The sequence below is a fragment of the Hibiscus syriacus genome, unplaced genomic scaffold, assembly GCF_006381635.1.
Source record: "Hibiscus syriacus cultivar Baekdansim isolate YM2019G1 unplaced genomic scaffold, ASM638163v2 tig00110864_pilon, whole genome shotgun sequence".
Lineage (NCBI taxonomy): Eukaryota > Viridiplantae > Streptophyta > Magnoliopsida > Malvales > Malvaceae > Hibiscus > Hibiscus syriacus.
In genome coordinates, this window is record NW_024062893.1 from 3,098,949 (window position 1) to 3,124,974 (window position 26,026).

At 33.8% G+C, this 26,026-nt stretch overlaps 1 long non-coding RNA gene across 1 annotated transcript; it reads left to right on the forward strand.

Annotated features, from left to right (window-relative positions):
• The first annotated feature begins 4,473 nt into the window (after window positions 1-4,473).
• LOC120143831 lies at window positions 4,474-5,798 on the forward strand. The gene is made up of 4 exons (XR_005517978.1): window positions 4,474-4,759; window positions 4,983-5,255; window positions 5,510-5,544; window positions 5,655-5,798. It is a non-coding gene; the product is annotated as an uncharacterized LOC120143831 (long non-coding RNA).
• The last annotated feature ends 20,228 nt before the right edge of the window (window positions 5,799-26,026 follow it).

Sequence of the window (26,026 nt, forward strand, 5' to 3'; positions counted from 1 at the left end):
TTGATATCTTCATTTGGTTTTATCCTGAAATTTTCATAGCTATGTGTTAGAAGACTAATTTTAGATTCTTTTACCTCATCGGTGTCTTCATGAGTGACTTGTAGTTTATCCCATATTTCTTTGGCGGTTGTACTAAGATGAAACTCTTCCATATTCATCTGGTCCAAGAGCACAAAATATGATATGGATGGCTTTGGAGTTGAGCTGGAACATTCTTGTCTCTCATTCACTCCACAATCTTGGATGAGTGAGAGGCTTGATATATCCGTCTTCTACAACATTCCATGCTCCCATGTCACTAGCTTGAATGAAATACATCATCCTATTCTTCCAATAGGCATAGTTAGCTCCATTGAAGAAAGGAGGCTTGTTGACAGGCATCGAATCGAGACCGGAGTCGACGTTTGAAGTGGAGGCCATTGATGACTTTGATTATCGATATAACTCTTCCCGAATCGACTCAAGAGGTGATTAAACCTTTAAATGAGTTAGGCTATGATGCCAATTGTTAATTGATCGAAGGAATTGGCCAAGAGGGGGGTGAATTGGCAATTAAAATTTTTGTGGAAGCTTTTGCAGAAAATTGAAAGTAATTGCACATCGATTTAGAGTGGTTCGACTTTCTCAATCAAAGTCTACGTCCACTACCTTAGCTATTCACACTAAGGATTTTCCAACAAATTCACTAATTTGTTCTTTCTTTTGAGGCCAAAGAGATAACCTTACAACTCCCTCAAGAATATACCCCAATTCTTGAGAACACTTTCTCAAAGAGAATATTACAAATTTGCAAACTTACAAGGAAATCCTCACAAGGTAGATTGTTTGCACAATTCTAGAACAAAGAAAAGAACACTAAAAAATGAATACAATTGAGTACAAGTAGTGTTCTTGAAAGCAAAATGAATATTGAATGAAAAATAGGCTTGAAATGCTCAAACTTGAGGTTTGATGCTTTCTATTTGATTCTCTCTTGATTCTTGTTGATTGTTGTTTTTTGTTTTTGATCAATGGCTTCTAAGCTTGTTTAAATACACCTTCAAATGATTCTGAACGTTGGGGATGATTAATGGAGTCAATAGAGTCGTTTTAGTGTGAAATCAATTAATAAAACAGCTTGGAGCGTGGGGGGGATCGGTATCCCCTCATGGGGAATCGGTACCCCCTCATGGGGAATCGATTCCGTAAGTGTAAAATTCAAATATTTCGACCGTTAAACAGGGGGGAATCGGTACCCCCTTGGGGGGGAATCGGTTCCCTCGGAGCAATCTAGAATTTTTGGCTTTGAAATGGTTTGAAATATTTTGTAAAATTGTTTTGAAATTATTTTAAGTTTAAAACTTAATTTTACACTTGAGTAAGGATTAAAAATGACATTTGAAAGATTTGGAGTAATATTTTGATATTCGAATAATTATATCGAATATACTTAGAAAATCTTTTGAAAAATCTTAAAATTCATTTATCTTAATTTGTTATATCGAAATATCAAAATGTTTTCAACAAATATAAAACACACAAGTTTAAGAAAATTAGTGACAAAAAAATGACAAATTTGCAACTTCACTAATTAGTGACAAATTAGAGACGAATCAAATTGTCACAAATAAAATATATCAGTGGAAAATGTGTAACATCACTAATTCAAATCAAATTGTCATTATAATAAATCGTCAGTAATACTTTCATTTCATTGGAGACAATTTTATAACATCACTATTTTATCTAAACGCCATTAAAAGTTTCCCTCCAAATATTTTTTTGGCAGGAAATTTTGGCTCCAAACATATAGTGATGAAAATTGGTGACATTTTTTAAAATTGTCATAAAAGATATACCATCAATCACTAAATCTCACGAAATAAAAATGTCACGTTTAAAGTATATTTTCTGACGTTATACACAACGTCATATAGAAATTTCGTTATAAATTTACAAATTAGCTCTTATGGACCTCAAAGAGGTTAAATCTAACCATTCAAATTGGGTAGTATTGATACGCTACTTGCAATATCGATACCATAGGGTCAAGTCTCGATACCCTGATGTCACATTTAAAGTATATTTTGTGACGTTATACACAACGTCATATAGAAATTTCGTCATAAATTTACAAATTTGTTGTCACCACAACAAATTTAACAATTTATGACATAATTTCTATATGATGTTGCGTATAACGTCACAAAATATACTATAAAAGGGACGTTTTTTTTTTATTTTCGTCACATTTAGTAATTAATGTTATATCTTTTATGACAATTGTAAAAATGGTCATTGATTTCACTATATGTTTGACGCCAAAAATTTATTCCAAAAAATTTGGTGGAAAACCTTTCAATGACGTTTAAATAAAATTGTGACGTTGTAAAATCATCTCCAATGAAAAGAAAGTATTAATGACGATTTATTATAATGACGATCGATTTGAATTAGTGACATTCCAAATTTGTCAGCAATAAATTTTATTTGTTACAATTTGATTCGTCATAGTTTATATGAAATAAAAAATGACATTTTATTCTTCTCATAAAATAAGCTTAACATGACAAAAGCAACTATTTGATCCTCATTGTTATATCTCTTGTTTTTTTACAATATGAAAATACATCATACGGTTGTGTCAATTAATGTTTAGTGCCAATAATTAACATGAAAAATAGCATAGAATTATTTAGAGACATATTGGATTTGTCACTAATTTAAAATTTTATTGGTGAAATTTTTTTAAAATAGTCTTAGATTTTAGAGTTATAATTTCAATCGTTCCTATTAATTTTCTCAAAGTTGTGTGCTCTATAAATATTATATATATAAGAATTTTTTATTTATTTTTTTTATGAAGAGTTAAAAAATCCCTAACAATGTAAAATAAAATTATTTCAATACTTATTTTTTTTTGCACCCAAGTAAGCCTTTGCATTAAGAAATTAAATCAATTAAGCCATCAAACTATAAAATTACATTAATTATGGTCTTTGATCAACCTTTAAGTCTTAACCTTTTTTAGGTTATTTCTCATGTTGCAGCGTCAAATGGAATTACATGTCAAACTATAAAATTACATTAATTATGGTCTTTGATCAACTTTAAGTCTTAACCTTTTTTAAGTTATTTCTCATGTTGCAGCGTCAAAGGGAATTACATGTCAAACTTTAGGGATGTATTTCTAGATTTTTTAAAAATTTAATTTAAAATTTTTCAAAAATACAAAATTATGGAAATATTTTAAATAATATTTTTAAAATGTAAAAATATAAAAAATATAAAATTATTTATTTTTATATAAATTTCAAAATTTATTTTAAAAAATAAAATACTTAATATTATTATAATTATAATAAAGATTCAAAAACTAAAAAGTATAAATTTTTTTAAAAATATTTAATAATTATATTAAATATTAATTAATTTTTTAAAACTCTGAAATTTATTCAAAAATAAAAATACTTTTAAAATAAAAAAAATATTTTTTAAATATAAAATATTACATAATTACTTTAAAAATTATAAAATCTTACAATATTATTTTAAAATATTAAAAAAATCTAAAATTAAAATATGTAGAAAATATAAAATTTTAAGAATTATTAAAAAATCTAAAAAAAATCTAAAGTTTCTTATGAGAAATACAGTTGGAGCCTGAGTTACTGTGTTATGTTATAAATATTTTTTCAATGAATTTGTATGATTACAATTTAGATTATAATTTGGGGTCTTAACTGTGACTAAAAATATTTTTTAAATATAAATTATTAAAAATATAAAATATTAAAACTTTATTAAAAACTACTCTTATGAGATGAATTGTTTTGTTACGATATCATAGATCCTTCTTGTAAGAATTATTACCTTATAGTGGCATAGGTTCCCTTGGAGAATAAGCACTAAACATAGTGTTGTAGATCTCCCGTTCAAAAACCTTGACTATATATTTTTAGATATTTTTATTTTTTAAAATTTTAAATAATTTTTAAATAAAATGCAATATTTTTATATATTTTTTCAAATTTTATAGAAATAATTAATATTTCTTTTTAATTTTTACAAATTCAAAATTTTCATATTTTTATAATTTTTATAATATTTAATATTTTTAAATCAACTTTAAAATTTTTAAGAAACCTTAATTGGGCTGAAAATAAAATGATGAGGCTTGAGATAATAATAATAATAATAATAATAATAATAATAATAATAATAATAATAATTCCATCAAAATTGGCGTTAGAAGTACAATCATGATAATTTGGGAGTTAAGTGTGCTTATAATACTTGGGAGTTAAACGTGAGAAACATAAAATTTATGGATTAAATTATAAAAGCATAAAAGCTAGAGGTTGAAAATGAAAATTATGAAAAGATAACCCAAAAGAATTTGATGGCCTACCTTGCAGTTAACCCTACCTATTATTCATGAAGATAAAGAATAGTGTTTTCGATCTTTTTCTCACATTTTTGTTTTGTCTTACGCTACACTAGGGTTTTATCTTCTGTTCAAGGGATTGGGAGGCATCAAAGTCAGAGAAGAAGCTATAGTCCTCATCGTCGTAGCCATATTCCAACACGTGAAAGAAAGAGGTACGTCAATAAACCTCGTGATCACCACCGATCTCACCGTCAACGATTCCCTCTTCTTTTTGATTTTCTCATTCGCAATCTCCCTATCGATGCTAGCCCAGAAGATCTTAGGTTTTCCTTTGAATGGTATGGTTCGGTGAAGGATGTTTATATGCCGAAAGAAAAATTATTACTCAGGGTACGCCATTGATCTGTCCTTTATTCATTTGTCTGTGTTTGTTCTGGTTGTTTCTTTGTTGACGATTGTAGTGTACTTCGAATAGAGCTTCATTCTATTATAATGTCTTTTGCTGAAATTGTTTTTCTATCTTTTTGATGGCTTACTGATATTTTGTTTTTAGTACCAATAAAGGTGCTCGACTCTTTAATTATGCTTAGTAATGATATGTGGCTTTGTGAAGTTTCGGTATGGTGAAGATGCAGCTGAAGCAAAAGATAATCATCGTTCTCCCAAGTGATCTAGAAATGTTTCACAGTCTATTTCTCTGCGTTCTCCATATGGTGAATAGGAATACAGAACCAAGCAGAGGTCCCCAAATCCTAGGGAGAATGGCCAGTGTCCACATGATTATAAAGATAATGTGCACAACATGTTATAGAGTCCAAGGCGTGTCAATTGTAATCCTTCAAGGCCTTCTTATGGGGTTTTGCACACATGGTTACTACTGAAAACCGTAAGTGTGGTTGTCTGGTGCTTTATATTTACTAACAATTAGTACTATGAGTTAGTGTGTGTATGTTTTCAGTCTAGCAGATTTGATGTCTAGATATATCTTGTTTTCAGTATCCAGATTTGTCTATGTATATATATTTACTTTGTATTTATCTGTTTAGTTTTGTTGTTTTGTTATTTGTATTTACATTGTATTTCTCTGTTTTTAAGTTCTAGTTTTGAAGTATTTTTCTTGTTTCCTACCTTGTTTTACAGGTGGATCAAATCCAAAATCTGATAGCTTTTCCCAGGTAGGCCTCTTCTCATTTTTGTTAACTTAAAATACACTTATTTCTTTGTATGAGTACTATAATTAAATACAATGGATTTTGAGAATTTTCTCCCTTTTTACTTTGGATAGACACTGAATGAAGAGAAGGCAAGATTGAGATCGTATATAGGTTCAAGGCTGCCAAGGTATGAGAGGAGATGTAACTCATGCAAGGGTTGCGAAGCCATTCATAGGCAAATTTGGATACTTTTTATTTTAATTTGTAAAAAAATATGGGGTATTATTTTAATTTGTAAAATATAGACTTTTTAATGTAATTTATAATAAGTATAGGCGATTACTGTAATTTATGAGAAGTTTTTCCTTTGATTGTAATCTATAAAAAGTTTTGGTGTTTATTGTAATTTTTAGAAAATTTTGGTATTTATTGTAATTTACATAAAGTTCTGATATTTATTATAATTTACAAAAAAATTGGTAACTATTATAATTTATAAAAAGTTTAGTCTTGATTGTGATATTTAAAAAATAGACTTTTATTGTAATTTATATAAATATTTATACTTTTATGGTAATTTTATAATTTTAAATTTTAAATAAAAAATTGTGACATTATTTTATTGTCATTTATATAGTAAAATTTTATTCTTATTAGTGACAATATAAATGATTGGTGACAAAATTTTATTTTATTTATTGACATAACAAAACGTCATTTTATATAACTAATAAAGTGACATTATACATAAACGTCACTATATGTTTAACAATACGTGACGATAAAAACATATGAAGTCACGCTAAACATTTAGTGACACACATAGGGTGACGATTGCCGTGACATCGGATTTTATATCACAGAATACAAATAGTGACATAAATATAAGTTTTAATGACAATATTTTCAATGTCAAAAATAAACAAATTTGTTGTATTGATCCTTAGCTCTTACGGACCTTAGAGAGGTTAAATCTAACCATTCAAACCGGGTAGTATTGATACTCTACTTGCAATATCGATACCATAGGGTCAAGTATCGATACCCCTATGAGTATCAATACCAAAAATGGCTTTTGTATCTGAAAATTTGGCCCAGTATCGATACCAGGTACCTAGAGTATTGATACTGTAGGGGCAGTATCGATACTGTCCCCAGCAGTACCAATACTCCCAATTGGAAATCCCCAAATTTGTAGCAATTCATTCAGTATCGATACTTGAACCCAGAATTGTCTTATTTAAGCTCGGGAAACATAAAAAATCAAACAAAATATCTTAGTTTGATTCCTAATCTTGTGCTAAAGCTTTAGGAGGTTTCTTAGGGTCATAAAGTATCATAAAAACATATGCTTTACATCAAATTCGTCATCTATGACACGAATCAAGTATGAAACCTTAAAAATGCTCAAATACAAAATCTTATCAATTCTTTATGCTTATGAAGCCTTAACACTCCAAAAGATTAGAATTACATTACATTGTTGTTAGAATCTCAAAATGAAACTCCTTGCCTAGCCGCACTCCCTTCCTCTAAATTTGGATGCAAACCCTCACTTTCTCTTTAGCTATAAAGAACCCAAGGCTTCAAACATTAAAACAAGTTTGCTGGAGGGATTGAGGACGAATTGAAGCTTAAAAGAAGTATAAAAAGGTTCTCAAGATCTTACATTTGACACTTAGAGAGAAAAATGGGAGATGGAAATGAGAAAGATGAAATGAAGAGAAGAAGATAGAATGAGATATAAAATCCCTCATCTTTTAAAAAAAAGGTGAAATTGCACATTTGGTCTTTCCTCATCTTTCTAATATTAAAAAATTCCCCTTTTATGGCTAATTGGGCCCAACTCTAACCCAATTAAGCCCAACTTGGTCCAAAAACTTTTATTACAAACTCCATGAGGTCCACATACCTCTCAGGTAAACCCAAAACTACTAACCCAGAATTTGGGGTGCTACACAAACTATCGAAAAAACGAAGAAGGTACAACCTCTAAGAACTGAATTTGAAATGCTAAAAATGAAAAATACAAAAAGTGTTGATGATTACGTTAGCGTGTAAAAGCGATTGTAAATGAAAAAAAAAAAGAAATGGTGAATCGCTCGACAAAGTCAGAGTGATGGAAGAGATTTTGCGATTGTTGATACGAAAATTTGACTACATTCTAGTAGCAATTGAAGAATCAAAAGATTTGTCTTAAATATCTATTTACGAGCTTGTGGGTTCACTCCAAGTCCATGAGCAGAAGATGAAACAAAATTGTAACACCCTTAACTCATATACGTCCCTGTATACGAGTTAAAGATGTCACACAACATTTATAGACACTCTGTAGTTGAAAATCGGTAAAAAAATGTTTCTTTAAAATTTTCACAATTTATTCCTTTCAAACTAAATAATTTAATTGCGAAAAATTAAAATATAATTTTTAAACATCTAATTCAAATTCAATTTCAGATAATAAATTAGTAGTTCAATACTAATTGACATCATAAATATAACTTGATAAATACTAAGCATTCAAAATACTACTCATATTTAATAATACCCATTTCAAGTCAGTAGTATTTTAATACCACATCCGGTTTATAACTATCATATTAAAGCAAACATGATACTCGCATAATATCTACATGTCACTATGTAAATCAAAATATCAGAAGATGCCATACTGATAGTGATGTAATGATTTTCGGTAGATTGATGTCAATAATGCTCCTTACTTTGAACTATCTCTTTGCCTACACGTGAAATAATTACACACTAGGTTCAGTTAGTAAGACATTAATTATAATAAAATATAATATCAACTAATATACAATCTCATATGATAATCACAAAATAATATTATCAGTTGTTTCTTAAAATAAGTGCGTATTATAAACTTGTGATAATCTTTTTTTTCCTTGCAAAACACTATTTTTAGGTATACATCACATATATTTTGATGTAATCAATTAAACTGGACTTTCTTATTAACATGACGATACCCAATTACCTAAAGTACATCCATGAACATACTAGGTAGGAAGTTAAAGATAAGTGTTAAACAGAAGTATAGCTGCTGTAGCATAGAACACCACTATACTAGATATCGGAATGAAAATTCATAACATCAATACATTATGAATCCAATTATTACACAATTAAGATCAGGAGTACACAAGTGTACTAAATACTGGAGTATTCCAACAATCCACTCAAACTTTTTTTTTCGTCAGATACAAATCAATTTCCATTTTAATTCCATTATTTCCATACTTTGCAATTTGGTCCCTAAACTTGTACAAACTTTCAAATCTATCCAATTTTTCACAATTTCAATCACCTAGGATCATTCCTATAACCATTATAAACCCTTAGGAAATTTTCAATTTTTCCCATAATTATTCCTCATGGCTGAAAGTTTAGGGATTAATTTCCTATAATCTCAACCTTGATTCCAATATGAATTCATCACCTAAAATTCATTTTCATTCAATTCCAATTGTTCTCAATCAATTCAACAACAAAAAAATCAAATTCAACATTTTCCATAAATTCCCTATAGTGGCCAAATCACTAAACAAGTCCCTATAATTGTTTCCAATCAATTTTTATGCTTGATTCTAACTCTACAACACACCTAGCATCTTAAGTCAACCTTATTTAATTGAATTCTAATATTTCCTTCATCCACCAACTACTTCAACAGTTTGAGCCATGAAACAATAAAATATTAACACCAACATGTAGAGAATTTGTGTAGATAATTTTTCTATTTCACACTTTAGTCCAAAATCCTAATAAAATGAATAAAAAATTGATAAAAACTTACTCACCTTCTATGGAGACCCACGACAATTGAGGAAGAAGAAGAAAGGATTTCTTGAATTTTCCATGTAAAAAATCTTGGGACGCTTGTATTTATTCTAACTAAAATGAATTTAAAATTCATTTTAATCCTTAAAGTCCAAAGTACCCTTAATGAATCTTGATAATTACCTCCATGCCATCCTTTTATCTCTATTTTAATAACATTAAATAAATAGAACAATCAGATTTATTAATTTCCATCTCTGCCCTTCTATTTTTCCAAAAATTTAATTTAGTCACTAAATTTCACTATAACACTTTAACATGGAAATTCCACCAAATTCCACTAATCCACACCAAATTACACTGATTAAAAATATCAATATAGTTTTCCTAACCTCAAACTACCTTCCTTGAAATTTTTGTAAGCTTCCGATTTGATCCAGTTATCCGAATAATTTATCGGACTTTATCACTTAATAAATTTTTATACAAAATCCAAATCAAAATTATGAAACCCACTAAAATTCTATTCTTGGATTGAACTACTCATTTATGGTCTAGATATTTAACTTTTAAAAATTACATTTTTAGTCTCTAAACTTCTACAAATTTATACTTACATTTTAGTTACTAGTCCAAATTTTGGGATATTACAAAAATGAAGATTTTGAAAATTTGGAGCAAGTTTTGCAAAGTAAGATGAAAGTCAACAAAAGTGAAGCTGGCATCAACTACACACGAGGCCAAGGAAATTATAGTGGTTATCATGCAAGATATATAGGCAGACGAGGAATATGAAGATGTGGTGGTCAATCATATACCACTAATCAAATGAGTGAAAAATACTAAACATCAAGCCGTGGATGAAAATTCAAAGGTCGAGGCTGAGGTAGATATTATCAAAGAAATAAATCTCAGATACAATGTTAAAATTGCAACAATTATGGTCACTTTAGTTATTAATCTCGATCAACTCTTAAACACAAAGAAAGAAATAATGTAGAAGCAACAGAAGAAGAAAAAGATGAAAAATCTTGTGTATTCCTCCCTAACAAAGGAAATGAAGAATTCAAGAAAAATATTTGGTATCTCAATAATTATTCCAGTAATCATATGTGTGGTCAAAAGGAGTTGTTTGTGAAGTTAGATGAAATGATCTGCGATCAAGTAACATTTAAAGATGAGACTCACATGCAGAAGTCAAAGGCAAAGTTATGATAACATAAAAAAATAGTGAAAAGAAATGAATTAAGATGATTATTATATACCAGCTTTGAAAAACAACATCATCACATTGATTAACTTCAGGAAAAAAAGGATACAAAGTAGAGATGGAGAATTGCTCACTTTCAATAAAAAATAAAGATGGAGAATTAATTGCCAATTGGAAAAATAAAGATGAAGAATTAATCACCAAAGTTTATATGATTCGTAAATATATCTTTACCATTGGCATCGAGTCGGGAGAAGTCAAGTGCGGGAAGGTGAAAATTAAAAAAGATTCATGGTTGTGAGATTTAAGATATGATATTTTAGATTTTCGGGCATGAAGCTATTATCAATAGAAAATATGGTAAAAGGACTACGATACATCAACCTTCTATATTAACTATGTGAGGCTTGTATCAAAGGAAAATAACACGTGCAAAGCTTTGAAGTTGGTATATCTTGGTGATCTCGAATATAATTGGAGATAATACACACTAATATAGTCAATCCTTTTGACACACCATCACTTGGTGGTAACATGTGCTACCTAACTTTTATTGATGATTTTAGTTGAAAAAGTTGGATTTATAATTTGAAAGAAAATGAGAAGCAATGGATAAATTCAAAGAATTTAAAGTAATGACAAAGAAGCAAAATGACCAATATTTAAAGATACTTTGATAAGATAAAGGAAACAAGTATATATCAAATTTAGTTGAAGACTTCTGCAAAGAGTATGACATCATTCATTAGCTGAGAGTTAGATATAAGCCTAAAAAAATATAGACATAGAAAGAAAGAATCGTATAATCCTTGACTTGGCGAGAAGTATGATAAAAGGTAAACACCTACCAAGAATTTTTTGGGCTGAAGTAGTTTGATGTGTAGTTTACCTACTGAACCAATGTCCAACATATAAAGTGAAGTATGTGATGCCAAATGAAGCATGAAATGGTAAAAAATCGAGAGTTGGGCACCTCAAGATTTTTGGGTGCATCATATACGCCCATGTTTTAGGAAAAAAGAAAAAAACTTGATGAAAGAGGAGATAAATGTATCTTCATTGGATATGATGAAAGAAGCGAAGCCTACAGGCTTTACAATCCTCTTAGTAAAAAGGTAATAGTTTCAAGAGATGTTGAGTTCGATGTAGCAAAGCACTGTAGATGGAGCAAAGAAGAAATGGAAGTTGAAGGACTATTTTTTAATGAACATAAAGATGAAGATGTTCTTATTAATCAAGATGAACAAGATGATGATCAAAGTCTTCAACAAAATTCTACTGCATCACCATCAATAAGCTGCAACAATAGTAGCAACAAAAGAATAAACAAATTACTAAAGTACCTCCCACATAAATCTACAAGAGAAAGAATGATACCAGAAAGGTACAATGATTATGAATTACAAAATGCTACACTTTATGCTTATTTGCAAACAATGATCCAATAACATATGAAAAAGTGATTAAAGATGACAAGTAGAAGAATTCAATGGACGAAGAAATTGCATCGATTGAAAGAAATGATACATGTGAGCTAACAAACCAACCAAAAGGTCACAACCCAGTTGAAGTCAAGTGGGTGTACAAATCAAAGACCATTAAAGAAGGAAAAATGGAGAAATACAAAGCGAGACTAGTTGCTAAAGGATACAAACAAAGACAAAAAAATATACTATGATGAAGTATTTACTACAGTGGCAAGAATCAAGAACATTATCCTTCTTATAGCAATTACAGCACAAAACAAATGAAAGATTTATCATATAGCTGTGAAGTCAACATTTCTTAATGGTTACCTAGAAGAAGAAATTTATATTGAGCAAACACCTGGTACGTTAAAAAAGGTATGAAGATAAAGTTTATTGATTAGAAAAAAGCTTTATGCAAATTAAAGCAAGCTCCACGAGCATGAAACACGAGAACAAATGAATACTTTCAAAAAAATGAGTTCATGAAGAGTCTATATGAGCATGCCTTGTAACACCCCGAATTATGGGTTAGGAGTTTTGGGTTAACTCGAGAGAAAATTTAAAAAACCCAATAAGCTAAGGAGAAACCCATGTCCATGAAAGAAGTGTTTTGGATTTGGCTAGAGCCCACTATGTGTTAAAAAGGGTGTTTTTGTTTGGAGGATTAAATAAGGAGGACTAAATTAGCAAATTTCCCCCGTTTGTTAACAAAGCTAAAATTCCTTAATGGTTATTAAGTCATCTACGCAGAAAAAATTCATATACTTTTCCTCCACCATTTGTCTTATTCTCACCATTCAAATTTCTTCTTTTATTTCTTTTGTTACCAAGTAAATGTGCAACTTGTTAACCTTTATCCCCATTCTACATTAGTAAAGGTAAGAAATGAAATCATCATCTCTCAAGCTTCAAATAAAGCTTATCTTTTAGAGTTTTGGCCATGGTTAGGTTTAATGATGGTTTTGTGTATTAGAGCATGTGGGAAACTCTAAACCATTCCTAAGCTTTAGAAATCCCATTCTTACCTTTCTTAAACTCCTAGACGAGTACACATTCTATTGAATGTTTTAGTGACAGAGGTTGGTGAAAGATCAAAGGTGAGGGCAAGGAGAACGAAGCCCTTGGGTGAGCCTTAAATTGATTTTCAACCTCTGGGTGCAAGGTAACACACTTTTAACCTCTCTATACTGCTTGTAAATTAGAACGTGTTGTTTGTCTCTTGGTTTAGTTGTATGAGCCTTTGTGTGCACTTTGGGGGGTTTAGATGTATGAAAACAAGATTTTTTTTAATTCATGTGTAAAGTAATGACCTTTCATGTTCCTTAAGTATGAAATAAGTTTAAATACCATTTGGGGGCCTTGGGGAAACTTTAAGAATGAATTAAAGGATTTTAAACGAAAGAAAACAAAGTTTCTGGGTTAAGGGAATCGATATTGTTAGAAAAGTATCGATACTAACCATCGAGTGAGGGTAGAATTCAAAGGAATTATGAGAGTAGTATCGATACCCCATCAAAGAGTATTGATATTACTGTAGTGGTATAGATACTTAAGGTCTTGATTAGAAACGTCGAAACTAATTTTGGTATCGGTACTCGAAGGAGTATTGATAACAAGGGTAGAGTATCGATACTCCCTAAAGGGGTATCGATACCGGGTATTTTTCAAAACATCGAAAGTAATTTTGGTAACGGTACTTATGAGAGTATCGATATTGAGGACGGTGGGTATCGATACTCACAGTTGAGTATCAATATTGAGTCTAATTCTCAAACATTGAAGGTAAATTCAGTATCAATACTATTAAGAATGAATTGAAGGATTTTAAAAGAAAGAAAATAGAGTTTTGGGTCAAGGGTATTGATAATATCCATCGAGTGAGGGTAAACTTCAAAGGAATTGTGAGAGTAGTATTGATACCCCATCAAGGAGTATCGATATTGCTCAAGTGGTATCGATACTCAGGGCCTAGTATAGATACTCAGGGTCTTGATCAGAAACATCGAAGCTAATTTTAGTTACGAAACTCGAAGGAGTATCGATATCTAGGGTAGAGTATCGATACTCCCCAATTGGGTATCAATATTGGTATATTTTTCAAAACATCGAAAGAAGTTATGGTATCGGTACTTATGGGAGTATCGATTCTGAGGAGGGTAGGTATCGATACTTCCAGAAGAGTATCGATATCGAGTATAATTTTCAAATATCAAAGGTAAATTTGATATTTATACTTTTATGAATGAATTAAAGGATTTTAAATGAAAGGAAATAGAGTTTCTGGGTCGAGGGTATCGATACTACCCATCGAGTGGGGTAAAATGCAAAGGAATTGTGAGAGTTGTATCTATACCCCATTAAGGGGTATCGGTATTGCTCAAGTGGTATCGATACACGGGGCCTAGTATCGATACTCAGGACCTTGACCAAAAAAATTGAATATAATATTGGCATCAATACTCAAAGGAGTATTGATACCAAGGGTAGAGTATCGATACTCCCCAAAGGGGTATCGATACCGGGTATTTTTCAAAACATTGAAAGCAATTTTGGTATCAGCACTCATGGGAGTATCAATACTGAGGAGGATGGGTATTGATACTCCCAAACGAGTATTGATATCTAGTCTATTTTTCAAACATCGAAGGTAAATTTGGTATCGATACTTAGGGAAGTATTGATACCGTAGCAAAGGGGAGTACTAATACCTAAGGAGGGGTATTGATATCATTGTGATGGGCTAGGTAGTGAGACTATCTTGAGATAAAGAAATGAAGTCGAGATTTTATTGAGAGGAGAAACTTTACAATAGGTCTATAAGGGAAAACCCCAATAATTGTGTGATAACACAAAGTCTTAATGAGGTGAGTTTCCCTTGTGGATCTCTTGGGAAATGATGAGGAGAACCAAGTTACTTGAATGGCGATTTTGTGTTAGATTGAGGATTATCTGGATATATCCAAACTAGTGATGTGCACTTTAAATTGCTAGTTGGATGGAGTACCCATGCTAAGTGACCTAGCCGTATCCCGAGTAGTCTAGAGGAGTAAACTAGTTGAGTGAGGTTTCAATGTTATGTGACTCTGACTCAACTCATGGTTTAAGGAGACGATAATTGTCTCTCCTAATGTTTTTAGTAAGCAAAAAGGGGTCTGAGTTCCATAATCCTAAGTGATCCCGAGTTACACCATAATGCTTACTTTGGTTGATTGCATTGATGTAAGCAAATGTTAATAACCATACTTATAACATGCTCATATGTTGAATACATGTAGTACAATAGGGTTATTTGTGTGGAACTAAGCTTGTGAAGCTTAATGTATGGAATGCGTTTCTGAGCGCAGGTTCTTAGGTGCTCATCGTCAGATCTTAGATTTCCAAACTCGATCCTTTATCAGAGTACGTCTCAAATATTGTAGTGGGCATGTACTATCATAAACCCTATTTATTATTTAAGTCACAAACTTTATTTTATACTTATGTATTTTAGAGACTAAGGTTGGGAGCTCCCCCGTATTTTAAATACATATATTTTTGTATCTATGGTATTACTTGGAGTATTCATATCATGGTTGAATGCTAAAATGGTTAAATATTTAAAAAAAAGATGTTTAGCCACTTATGTGGTTCAGTGTGACATTCTAATCATTCAAACTTTGGATTAGATCAGATTAGGGTGTTACATTTAGTGGTATTAAAGTGTCAGGTTCAGTCATTCATAGGATCCACGGGTTAAAGTCATTAGGTGTCATAGTAGCACATGTCACTAGAGTTTCCAGCGTACCTAAATTTCTGGAAATGGCGATGTCGACTTTTCTTCTTTCTTGGAAAATAGTAGGTTATGGTTAATGACCTCGCCCATAGTTAGGAGGGTCGAGTATAGAGTTGTGCCTCTCTAGATGGAGACATAGGTAATGAGTTTATCCTTAATTCTGATGACTTAGACATTTTAGATGAGGTCAGAATAGACGAGGCAACATTTTTCAACTACGCCATGCAAGCGTTGAGGCATATAATTAAGACTATCCCTAGAGCCCCTATTAGACCCACATCACCAGTTCTACCCCCTATAACATCCTTGGAGTCCTCAGTCGACAGACTCCGTTATTACAAAACCACTAATTTTTTAGGATTAGGCGATGACACTCATATAACCATCGACTGGTGGCTCTGTGAGATCTTCCGTCCCTTACGTCAGGTTCATCTTAACCCTGAGGGTAATTTAGAGTGCAACACCACCCTACTAAAGGGTGGTGCAATAGATTAGTGGGAGACCGTGGAGTTAGCGTAGAGCCCGAGTGATCGATATGAGAGTTATTTCTATCAGAGTTCAGGTAGAAATACATTAGCGAGACCCATACCGATAACATAAGATATCAGTTTCTACACTTGACTTAGGGTGACCACTTCGTGTATGAGTATGAGAGTGAGTTTATGCATTTGAGCTGCTATGCACCAGAGTTAGTGGATACTTAGGATCAACGTTGTAGGAAGTTCAAGAAGGTCCTCCATATAGACATCTTGACTCACCTAGCTACCGATCCAGCCAAGGTGTTCGCTGAGATAACCCGTTAAGAAAAGACAATTGAGCAAGTTATTAGCAGAAGGGCCACTATGCATAGTGATACTACAAGATAGTGCAAACGAAACCCACACAACGTTAGTTCATCACAGGCTTCGGCCAAGAGAGCCACAAATTCCTGAGGGTTTTGGAGACCTTCCTCTTCCCAGTCCTAGAGGTTTGGATAGGGTTTGAACCATGAACAAGATCAAGAAGCCGTAGAAAGCCTCTAGCTTCAGTATTAGTGGTGAGTATATGCGGTTTAAATAAAACCATGTAGCCCTAACCTATAGATAGTGTTGTAGGAGGCACCCATGAGAGCGCCATAGAGCTTTAGAACGTGCTATGGATGTGGGTCGTTAGAGTGCCTTAGTAGAGATTAGCTTGAGGCAGGGAGTGTGACACTACCGATCGTCTAGAGATCAACCTAGACTATTTAGAGGAGTCAAAGATCATTCTAGAGATGAGGTAGTTTAGCTTCCAGTTAACAGAGCATATTTACCGCCAGATCTATAGTCGGTCTTGAGCCTAGGGTTTCCTCCTATCAGTACGTAGTCCTAGCCCAGGAGGAGTGCGAGATCACATATGTTATATTAGATATCTTTACAGTTTTTGGTATGTTAGTTACTACTTTAGTGGACCCTAGGTCGATCAACTCCTATATCTGCTGTGATCTTATCTGAATGATATATATATCGACTAAAAATTTAGAGGTAAAGGTCTGAGTTTCAAGTTCTCTAAGTTTAGATGTGCTAGTGAATAAGGTCCACCATAGGCACCCAATAAAAATCCAAGACCATACCTTCTCATTCGATCTAATAGAGTTACCATTTTGGGAATTTGATGTGATCCTAAGAGTGGATTGACTATTTGAGCATGATACGAGTTTGAGGTGTAGAGCCAGGTAACTCAAACTTCATAAGATGGAACTAAGGTCGTAATGGATAGCGATGAGCTCAATTGTACCTTGAGGATCATTTCAACCTTGGAGGCCCACGAATTAGTAAGCACAAGTTAAGAGGCATTCTTAGCTCATGTAGTAGACACTCGTGTTCCTAGTCTAGAGCTCGAGAAGATTCACTCAGTGAGGGACTTTCGTGACGTGTTTCTGGAAGAGTTGTGAGTTTACCACCCGATAGGGAACTAGAGTTTGACATTGAGGTTATGTCTGATTCATCTATGGTGTCCATTGCTCCCTACCGTATGGTACCAACAAAGTTGAATGAACTTAAAGCTCAAATCCAAAATCTTATAGAGCGAGGATTTATTCGACTAAGCATCCATATTGGGGAGTGCCAGTGTTGTTTGTAAAGAATAAAGATGGGTCGAACAGGTTGTGCATTGACTATCGCCAATTGAACAAGCTGGCCATGAAGAATTAATACCCACTTCCAAGAATCAATGATTTGTTTGATCAGTGTAAGGGAGCTAGAGTATTCTTCATGATTTATTTAAGGTCGGGTTACTACCAGTTGAAAGTTAAAGAGGATGATATAGCAAAGACCGCGTTTAGAACATGATATAGACACTATGATCTCCTAGTGATGCCTTTTGGTCTCACCAATGCCCTAGTCATGTTTATGGATTTGATGAACATAATCTTTCAACAGTATTTAGATCAATACATAGTAGTGTTTTTCTATGACATCTTGGTGTATTCCCGTTCAAAGGGGGAATATGATTGTTACCTCGTATCGTACTACAAACCTTGAGGGAGTGACAACTATACACCAAGTTCAGTAAGTGAGAGCCACTGAAGAATGTGTTCGAGGTACGTAGTTTCATAGAACTCACCGGATACAATCGTCGTTTATTAAGGGTTTCTCTATAATTGCCACTCCGATGGAAAAACTACTTCAAAAGGGAATATCGTTTGCTTGGGAGGACAAGTGCTAGTAGTGTTTTGAGATATTAAAGAAGATTATGACCCAAGCACCAGTTTTGACTCAATTGGAGTCGGGTAAATATTGCACAGTGTTTAGTGATGCTTTACTGAATGATTTTTATTGTGTGTTAATGCAAGAAGGTAAAGTAATTGCGTATGTGTCCTGATAACTCCATAAAAGACACAATTTATAGTCTTTTTACTTAAGTTATTGCTCATCTAAACAAAGTATGCACAATATTTTAGTTGCATTTAGGTTATATTTGTTTATGGTGGATAATTTTACTTCGGTAAAATTTATTTGCTTTGACTGATGCTACTGAGGAGAAAGGGTCTGTGTGGATTGTGTGTGTGCAGGAAATTTAATGAGGAAGAACATTTCAGTCGCGACAACGTAATTTGTAAGGGCCAATTGAATAGAGAAGTTAAAGAACGTGAGGAGCAGATTTATCTCGTCAAGGTAAGGTTTATCTGGAAAGTCTGAAGTGGATATGACGAAATCGTCTATGTCACATGCCAGCTGTATGACTTTATTCATGTGCAAGCAATCCCTCAAGATTCTGGCAATTGCCAGTCATCTTTCCTTTTTATTCTGGATAAGAAAATAACGGGTATTTAGGGAATCTCTACTTATGCGAAACCCTAGGAGATTCCCTCTATAAATACCCAACCATAGCCACCAAAGGGGAGGCAAGGAAGATAGAAGAGCTTCACTGGGAGTGTGAGCGAGCAACTGTAGTGCTTCCTCACCATTTACCAACCGAACTTCCTTGGTGTCCTCCATATCCAGACTGTAGCAGAGTGGCACTCAAGTCTTGAGAGAGGCTGATTGCCAAGATAGGGCGGTGTTGATCAAAATTATTACGATAGAGCCCCCAGTTTTAGGAGTTGTTCTTCCTTTGTTCTTAATTTCTTTATATATTTGGGGTTGTATTAAAAAGATAATACTTGAATGAATTTTTGATAGAACCATGAGCTGTCTTACTTGGTGTTAATCTTTGTTTTGCCTAAACAATTATTTTCTACTTTACGAATGATTAATTATGATTCTGCTCATGACTGTTTTGCTCATTGTTTGAATATTTTACCTTGACACTGTAGAGCTTCGAGAGAGTACCTGGGGTCTTGGTGAAACATGTCTTGGCAATGTAAGAGTGTCGAGAGATTACCTTTTGTCTAGATATTGATTCTTAGATTCGAGAGAATTAAGATAGATCTACGTGAACAGTGGAATAAATACGGGATGGTGATGTTCTAACTTGTCTACCTTAGAGATAAGGAGAAGATTTCAATTGACTAAAAGGAATATACACTAAGAAGGATAAATAACGACTATAGTTTACGCTGAGAGGTATTGCTACAACAACAGTCTGACAAACCAAGGGTTGTAGTTAATACTGAGGAGCATTGCCGTAGCAACCGTCTAAGAATACTTAGTAATCCTATCGGGCAGTTAAGTAGGTCATAACAATTCATTATGGACTTATAATAATTGTTTGACAAAGCAAAATATTAGCATGAGTGCTATGTGATAAGTCTGAATATGCGAGGTTATTTTGAGTATATTTGAATCAATTATTGTCCTTGTTTTGTTTATTTTATTTTAATTGTTTGCATATATATTTTGTCTCGACCAAACTTTTCTGCAATCATATTTATAGTGTTTTCCTGTATTATTAATAATACTTTCTTAGTTGACAAAATAGTTGGAATTAGTTATGACAACTAGTTCTTGTTGTAGTGAAGCTTAAAAACTTTCGACGAATCCCTGAGGAGACAATAACTCACTTACCCTATATTACTTGATTCGATTATGTATATTTGCACAGAATTTCTTGCCTTAGCATATACATTTACAAGGGATCAAGTTTTTGGCGCCGTTGCCGGGGATTAGCAACTGACAAAATTTTTATTTTTTGCTACAACAAGTTTTATTTGTCACCTTATATTTACTTAGTTTAACATATTTTATTATTTTCTTTTGTAGTTTTTATTATTATTGCATGACCCTGAGATCTGTTGGTAACCCATTGGAAGCATTCGACCTTGAAATTGAACAATCGTTCAGACAGAAGCGACGTAACCAACGAACCAAAGAGTATATAAATCAACTACAATTACAAGGCAACAACATGGGAGACCAAGAAGATCCTGATGCGGTAATTAATCTTCAAGTTGCAAGACCACGAGCGATACGAGATCATTTGGATCCAATTCTTGATGATCTGAATCCAGGCATCGTGCCACCCGAAATAAAAGTAACTCATTTTGAGCTTAAATCGGTTATGTTTAACATGCTAAATTCTACAGTCAATTTGGTGGTTCACCTAATGAAGATGCTAGACAACATATTTGTGGTTTCCTTGAAGTATGTGATTCATTTCGACAACAAGGAGTGCATGAAGATGTGCTTAAACTAAAGCTTTTCCCTTATTCCCTACGTGATAGAGCAAAAGCTAGGCTCAGTGGAGTTCCTTCAGGCTTAATGGAATCATGGCCAGATTTATGCAGTAGTTTCCTACTTCGATACAATCCACCCAATATGAATACACAGCTTCGCAATGATATTGCAAGTTTTCACCAAGGAGACGATGAATCAATGTACGAATGTTGGGATAGGTATAAAAGTTTACTCCGCAAATGTGTCAACCATGGATTTAATGACTGGACTCAAGTAGTGATGTTCTACAATGGAGTTAATGTACCTACTCGAATAATGTTAGTTGCCTTAGTAAATGGCACCTTACTTGACAAATCAACCGTGGAAGCCTTTGATATACTTTATAGGATAACAAATAATGACTATCAATTCCCAAATACAATATTAGGAACTAGCAGAAAAACATCCGGAGCATTTGAATTAGAGGGTAAGGATTCAATAGCTGCTCAACTTTCTGCCATAAGTAATATGTTGAAATATTTGCAGCGTCCTAATGAGGTAAGAGAAGTCAAGGCAACCAATAATGCATGCATATTTTTTCATGGAAACCAGCATGAGAATGAATGTCTAGAAAATCATGAGTCCACCAATTTTATGGGAAATTACAACCAAAGCAACAATAACCCCTATTCAAATACGTACAATCCTGGTTGGAGACAACATCTGAATTTTTCATGGGGTAATCAAGGAAACAATAACAATCAAGCAGCAAACTACAATAGGCCATAGCAGAGTAACTTGGACCATCAACAACTTCAGAATCAACATCATCAGCTGCCCTGGCAAAACACTAAAGGTATAGCTTCTTCCTCTAACACTAATTCCAACACTAACTCCTTGGAAGTTTCATTACAGGAATTTATGGACTCGACAAAAGATTTCATGGCTTCAACAAAAACCTTGATGCACGAGCATTCTGCAACAATTAAACTCCAAGGAAATTTGTTGTAAAACTATGCTGCACTTTTACAAAGCCATAGTTCATCTATAAGAGCATTGGAGAACCAAGTGGGTCAAATTGCCACGACATTGCATTCTCGCCCGCAAGGAAATCTACCTAGTGATACTGAAATCATAAGCATCATAAGGAGCAATGCAGTGTGCTTACACTAAGGAGTGGAGCACAGGTCAACCAAATTGACAAGTTTGGGGGAGAACAACTGAACAATTCAAACCAAGGCACAACACAACCAGAGGATCAAGCTGAAGATGTGGAACATGATGAATCCATCGAAGAAAAAGAAAAGGATGAAGGCTCAGAAAAACATCATCCAGATAATGGGAAATTCATGGCCAAGGCCAAAAATTCCTCAGCACCAATAGCAGATAATGTGGGACCTCCACCACCATTTCCTCAATGATTAAAGAAACATAATGATAATATCCAGTTCAAAAAATTTGTTGATGTTCTGGACCAGTTGTATATCAACATGCCCTTACTAGAAGATGCCAACTTTCTAAAAGGCATCGTTACAAAAAAGAGGAATGTAGAAGAAGTTTCCACAACAACAGAAATATGTTCTGCAGTAAGCAAACTCCCACCAAAACAAAAAGGCCCTAACAGTTTTATAATACCATGTTCAATTGGTAATAACTTTGTAGGACGAGCTCTCATTGATTTAGGATCAAGTGTAAATTTGATACCAAATTCCATATTTTTAAAACTAGAACGATATCATGCTTGTCCAACCACAATTATCCTACAATTGACTGATCGATCTTATGTACGACCTGAGGGCAGAGTGGAAGACGTCATAGTGAACGTGGACAAATTTGTATTTCCAGTTGATTTCATTATCTTGTACTGCAAAGCTGATAAAAATGCACCTACTGGGATAACCCTTTTTAGCCACTGGAAGAATCCTAATAGATTACGAAAAGAGAGAGTTTACAATACGAGTAGGAGAACAAAGCATCATAATCAATGTATTTAACTCCATGATGTGGACGAATCATAAGAATGTCAATGCATTAGAGAAGTGGACTCAATAGAAAAGGAAGAAAAGGAAATTCTTGGCCACGATGAATTTCTAAAGCTAGACGAATATAATGCTTTGTGCCACAACTCACTAACCATAACGCGCAAACAAGAAAACTATGGCACAAGCGAATTATTTTCAGAAGATAATTATAAGAATTATGAACTTGAAAATAGCAGTCTGAATAAAGCACACAATGGGTTCCCTGCAAACGACACCAAGGTAGAGTATGAAGGAAAGTCAAAGGATCAATCTAGTCCCCTTCATACTAAATCAAGTATGAAATTCGAACCCTTAGATTTCAATGAAGTTAACTCTCCAGAATCATCTTTACATCATGCACCTAATTTGGAACTTAAAACCTTGCCATCACATTTAAAGTATGCAAACCTAGGTAGTAATGAAACTTTACCAGTGATAATCTCCACCAATCTAACCTCAGAACAGGAGAATAGTTTGTTGAATGTTTTGTCACAATAGAAAAAGGCTCTCGGATGGACAATGGCAGACTTGAAGGGAATTAGCCCGACCATATGCATGCACAAGATCAATTTAGAAGATAACCATAATACTTTGGTGAAACCCCAAAGAAGACTCAACCCGATCATAAAGAAGGTAGTCATGAAGGAAATTATAAAATGGTTGGATGAGTGAGTAATTTATCCTATATCTGATAGTTCATGGGTCAGCCCGGTGCAGTGTATGCCAAAGAAGGGTGGAGTAACCGTGGTTAAAAGCGAACATGATAAGCTCCTCACTACTAGAACGGTCACGGTCTGACACATATGTATGGATTATATAAAGCTTAATAAAGTCACAAAAAGACCATTTTCCCTTCTTTTTATTGACCAAATGCTCTATAGGCTAGCAGGAAAGGCATTTTATTGCTTCCTTGATGGATATTCAGGATATAATGAAATAACCATAGCACCAGAGGATCAAGAGAAAACTACTTTCACATGTCCATATGGTACCTATGCATTTAGACGAATTCCGTTTGGGATGTGTAATACTCCAGCTACCTTTCAAAGATGCATGATGCCCATTTTTGCAGATATAGTGGAAGAGTGCATGAAAATATTTATGGATGATTTCTCCGTCTCAGGTGACGATTTCAACCGATGTCTCGGCAATTTATCCAATGTACTAAAACGATATGAAGAAGCCAACCTAGTACTAAATTGGGAAAAATGTAATTTTATGGTAACCAAGGGAATAATGTTGGGTCACAAAATTTATTGTCAAGGATTGAAGTTGATAAAGCCAAGGTGGAAGTAATTACAAGCCTACCTTCACCCACCAACGTGAGAGGTGTACGAAGTTTTCTTGGACATGCATGCTTCTACAGGAGGTTCATAAAATATTTTTCTCAAATCTCAAAACCCTTATGTCTCTTACTTCAGCAAAATCAACAATTTGAGTTTACTAATGATTGCCTGAATGCTTTTACAGATTTGAAGAAAAAACTTTCAGTAGCACCAATCATTGTTCCACCTGACTGGAACTAACCTTTTGAGCTCATGTGTGATTCTAGTGATTACGCAGTCAGGGCAGTACTAGGGCAATGGAAAAGTAAAATCTTTCATGTTATCTACTATGCGAGTCATACTCTTAATGATACACAAGTAAACTATACCACCACTGAAAAAAACTTTTAGTAGTAGTATTTACATTCGATAAGTTTAGGCCATATCTCATAGGAACTAAAGTATCTTTTCCCCCACTTTACGTCCAATCAAATATCAAGCAATCAATGCCAAATCTTTTCCCCCTCTTGTTTTGACTGAATTGCCCTAAAGAAACCACCCATTAACTTTATAGAAAAAAACCACCCTCAACTTCATCTTCATCATCGTGCCTCACTCTCTCTACTTCAAAAAAAAATTTCCTTTAAGTAAATTTCTCCCATCGCCGCCGCTTAACTCACTGTACCAGAAAAGTATCATGGCCAAATCAAAGAAAAACTTTAGCCTCAACACCAAGCTTTGAGCGTTTCCAGACAGTCGAAGCCGAGGTAAGCTTAAAAAACCTACAAAAACGATAAGTGTATTAGGAAGACGATTTTGTTTTTCCATTCGAGAACGAACAACCATTCGAATCGGAGGTAATGGATGTGATTCGAAAGAACAACTAGGAGAAGTTTGCTCGCCACCCCAAAGCTATAGCACCGACGATGGTCAGAGAGTTTTACGCTCATCTAGAAGACACATCCCACCACACTTGTATGTCAGAGGGAAACTCCTTCGATTTTCCCCTTCAGCACTGAACAAATATTTCAAGATGGAAAAGTAGAGGATCGGCATAAAAGATTTGTTGCCAAGGCATACCAAGAAACTTACAACAGAGTACTTGAAGACTTTTATTTTGAGTGGGCTAAGTTTGAGGGGAATGCACCAACAAGGAAAAAGGTCGATTGTCGAGCCCTTAAGCCGGTTGTAAAATTATGGAATCATTTTCACAATGGCAAACTTATGCCAATATCTCATAACACAACCGTACTCCCGAATTTTTCCCCAGAGGTACCCACAGACATTCTACCACTGGCCACACATGTCTCACCTATTCCAGAGGAAGGCCACGACGACATAGATGAATTCCTCAGCTCCTCCTCCTTCTCCACCATCGAAAGCACTCAAGAGATTTCACCCAACTTCTTCACTGATGAAGGCTTCACTCCAGCCATGACGTAACCTAAGCAAGCTTCTGTACAGTCCCCTATCCGTAAAGTAACATCAGTCCCTAAAACAGCTCAAAGCCAAGCTCCATTTCTTGCACAACCCACTCATACTGAAAAACAACCAACACCAGCATGAGCCTCAAGAACCAAGAGGTGCATCAAGCGAATGAAAGGCCATATCTTTCAGCCATCACCCTCGACGATAGCAGCAGTAGATTCGGGATCAGAGAGTTCCACTCCTCTTAAATGACGTCGAACTAGGGCGTCCAGTCAAGCCACGCTACCACAGTAAGATCACATTTTAAATTCTTTTCTTTTAGCATTTTCATATAGATTCATGTAATTTAGTTTCTCATGCATTGGGGACAATACATCCCTCACGTTTGGGGGAGGTATTGTAACATACTTTGTTAAAAAGCAATAGATGGTATTTGGTTAAAAACTTTGGTTGTCATGACATAAGCATGTTAAGTTTATTGTT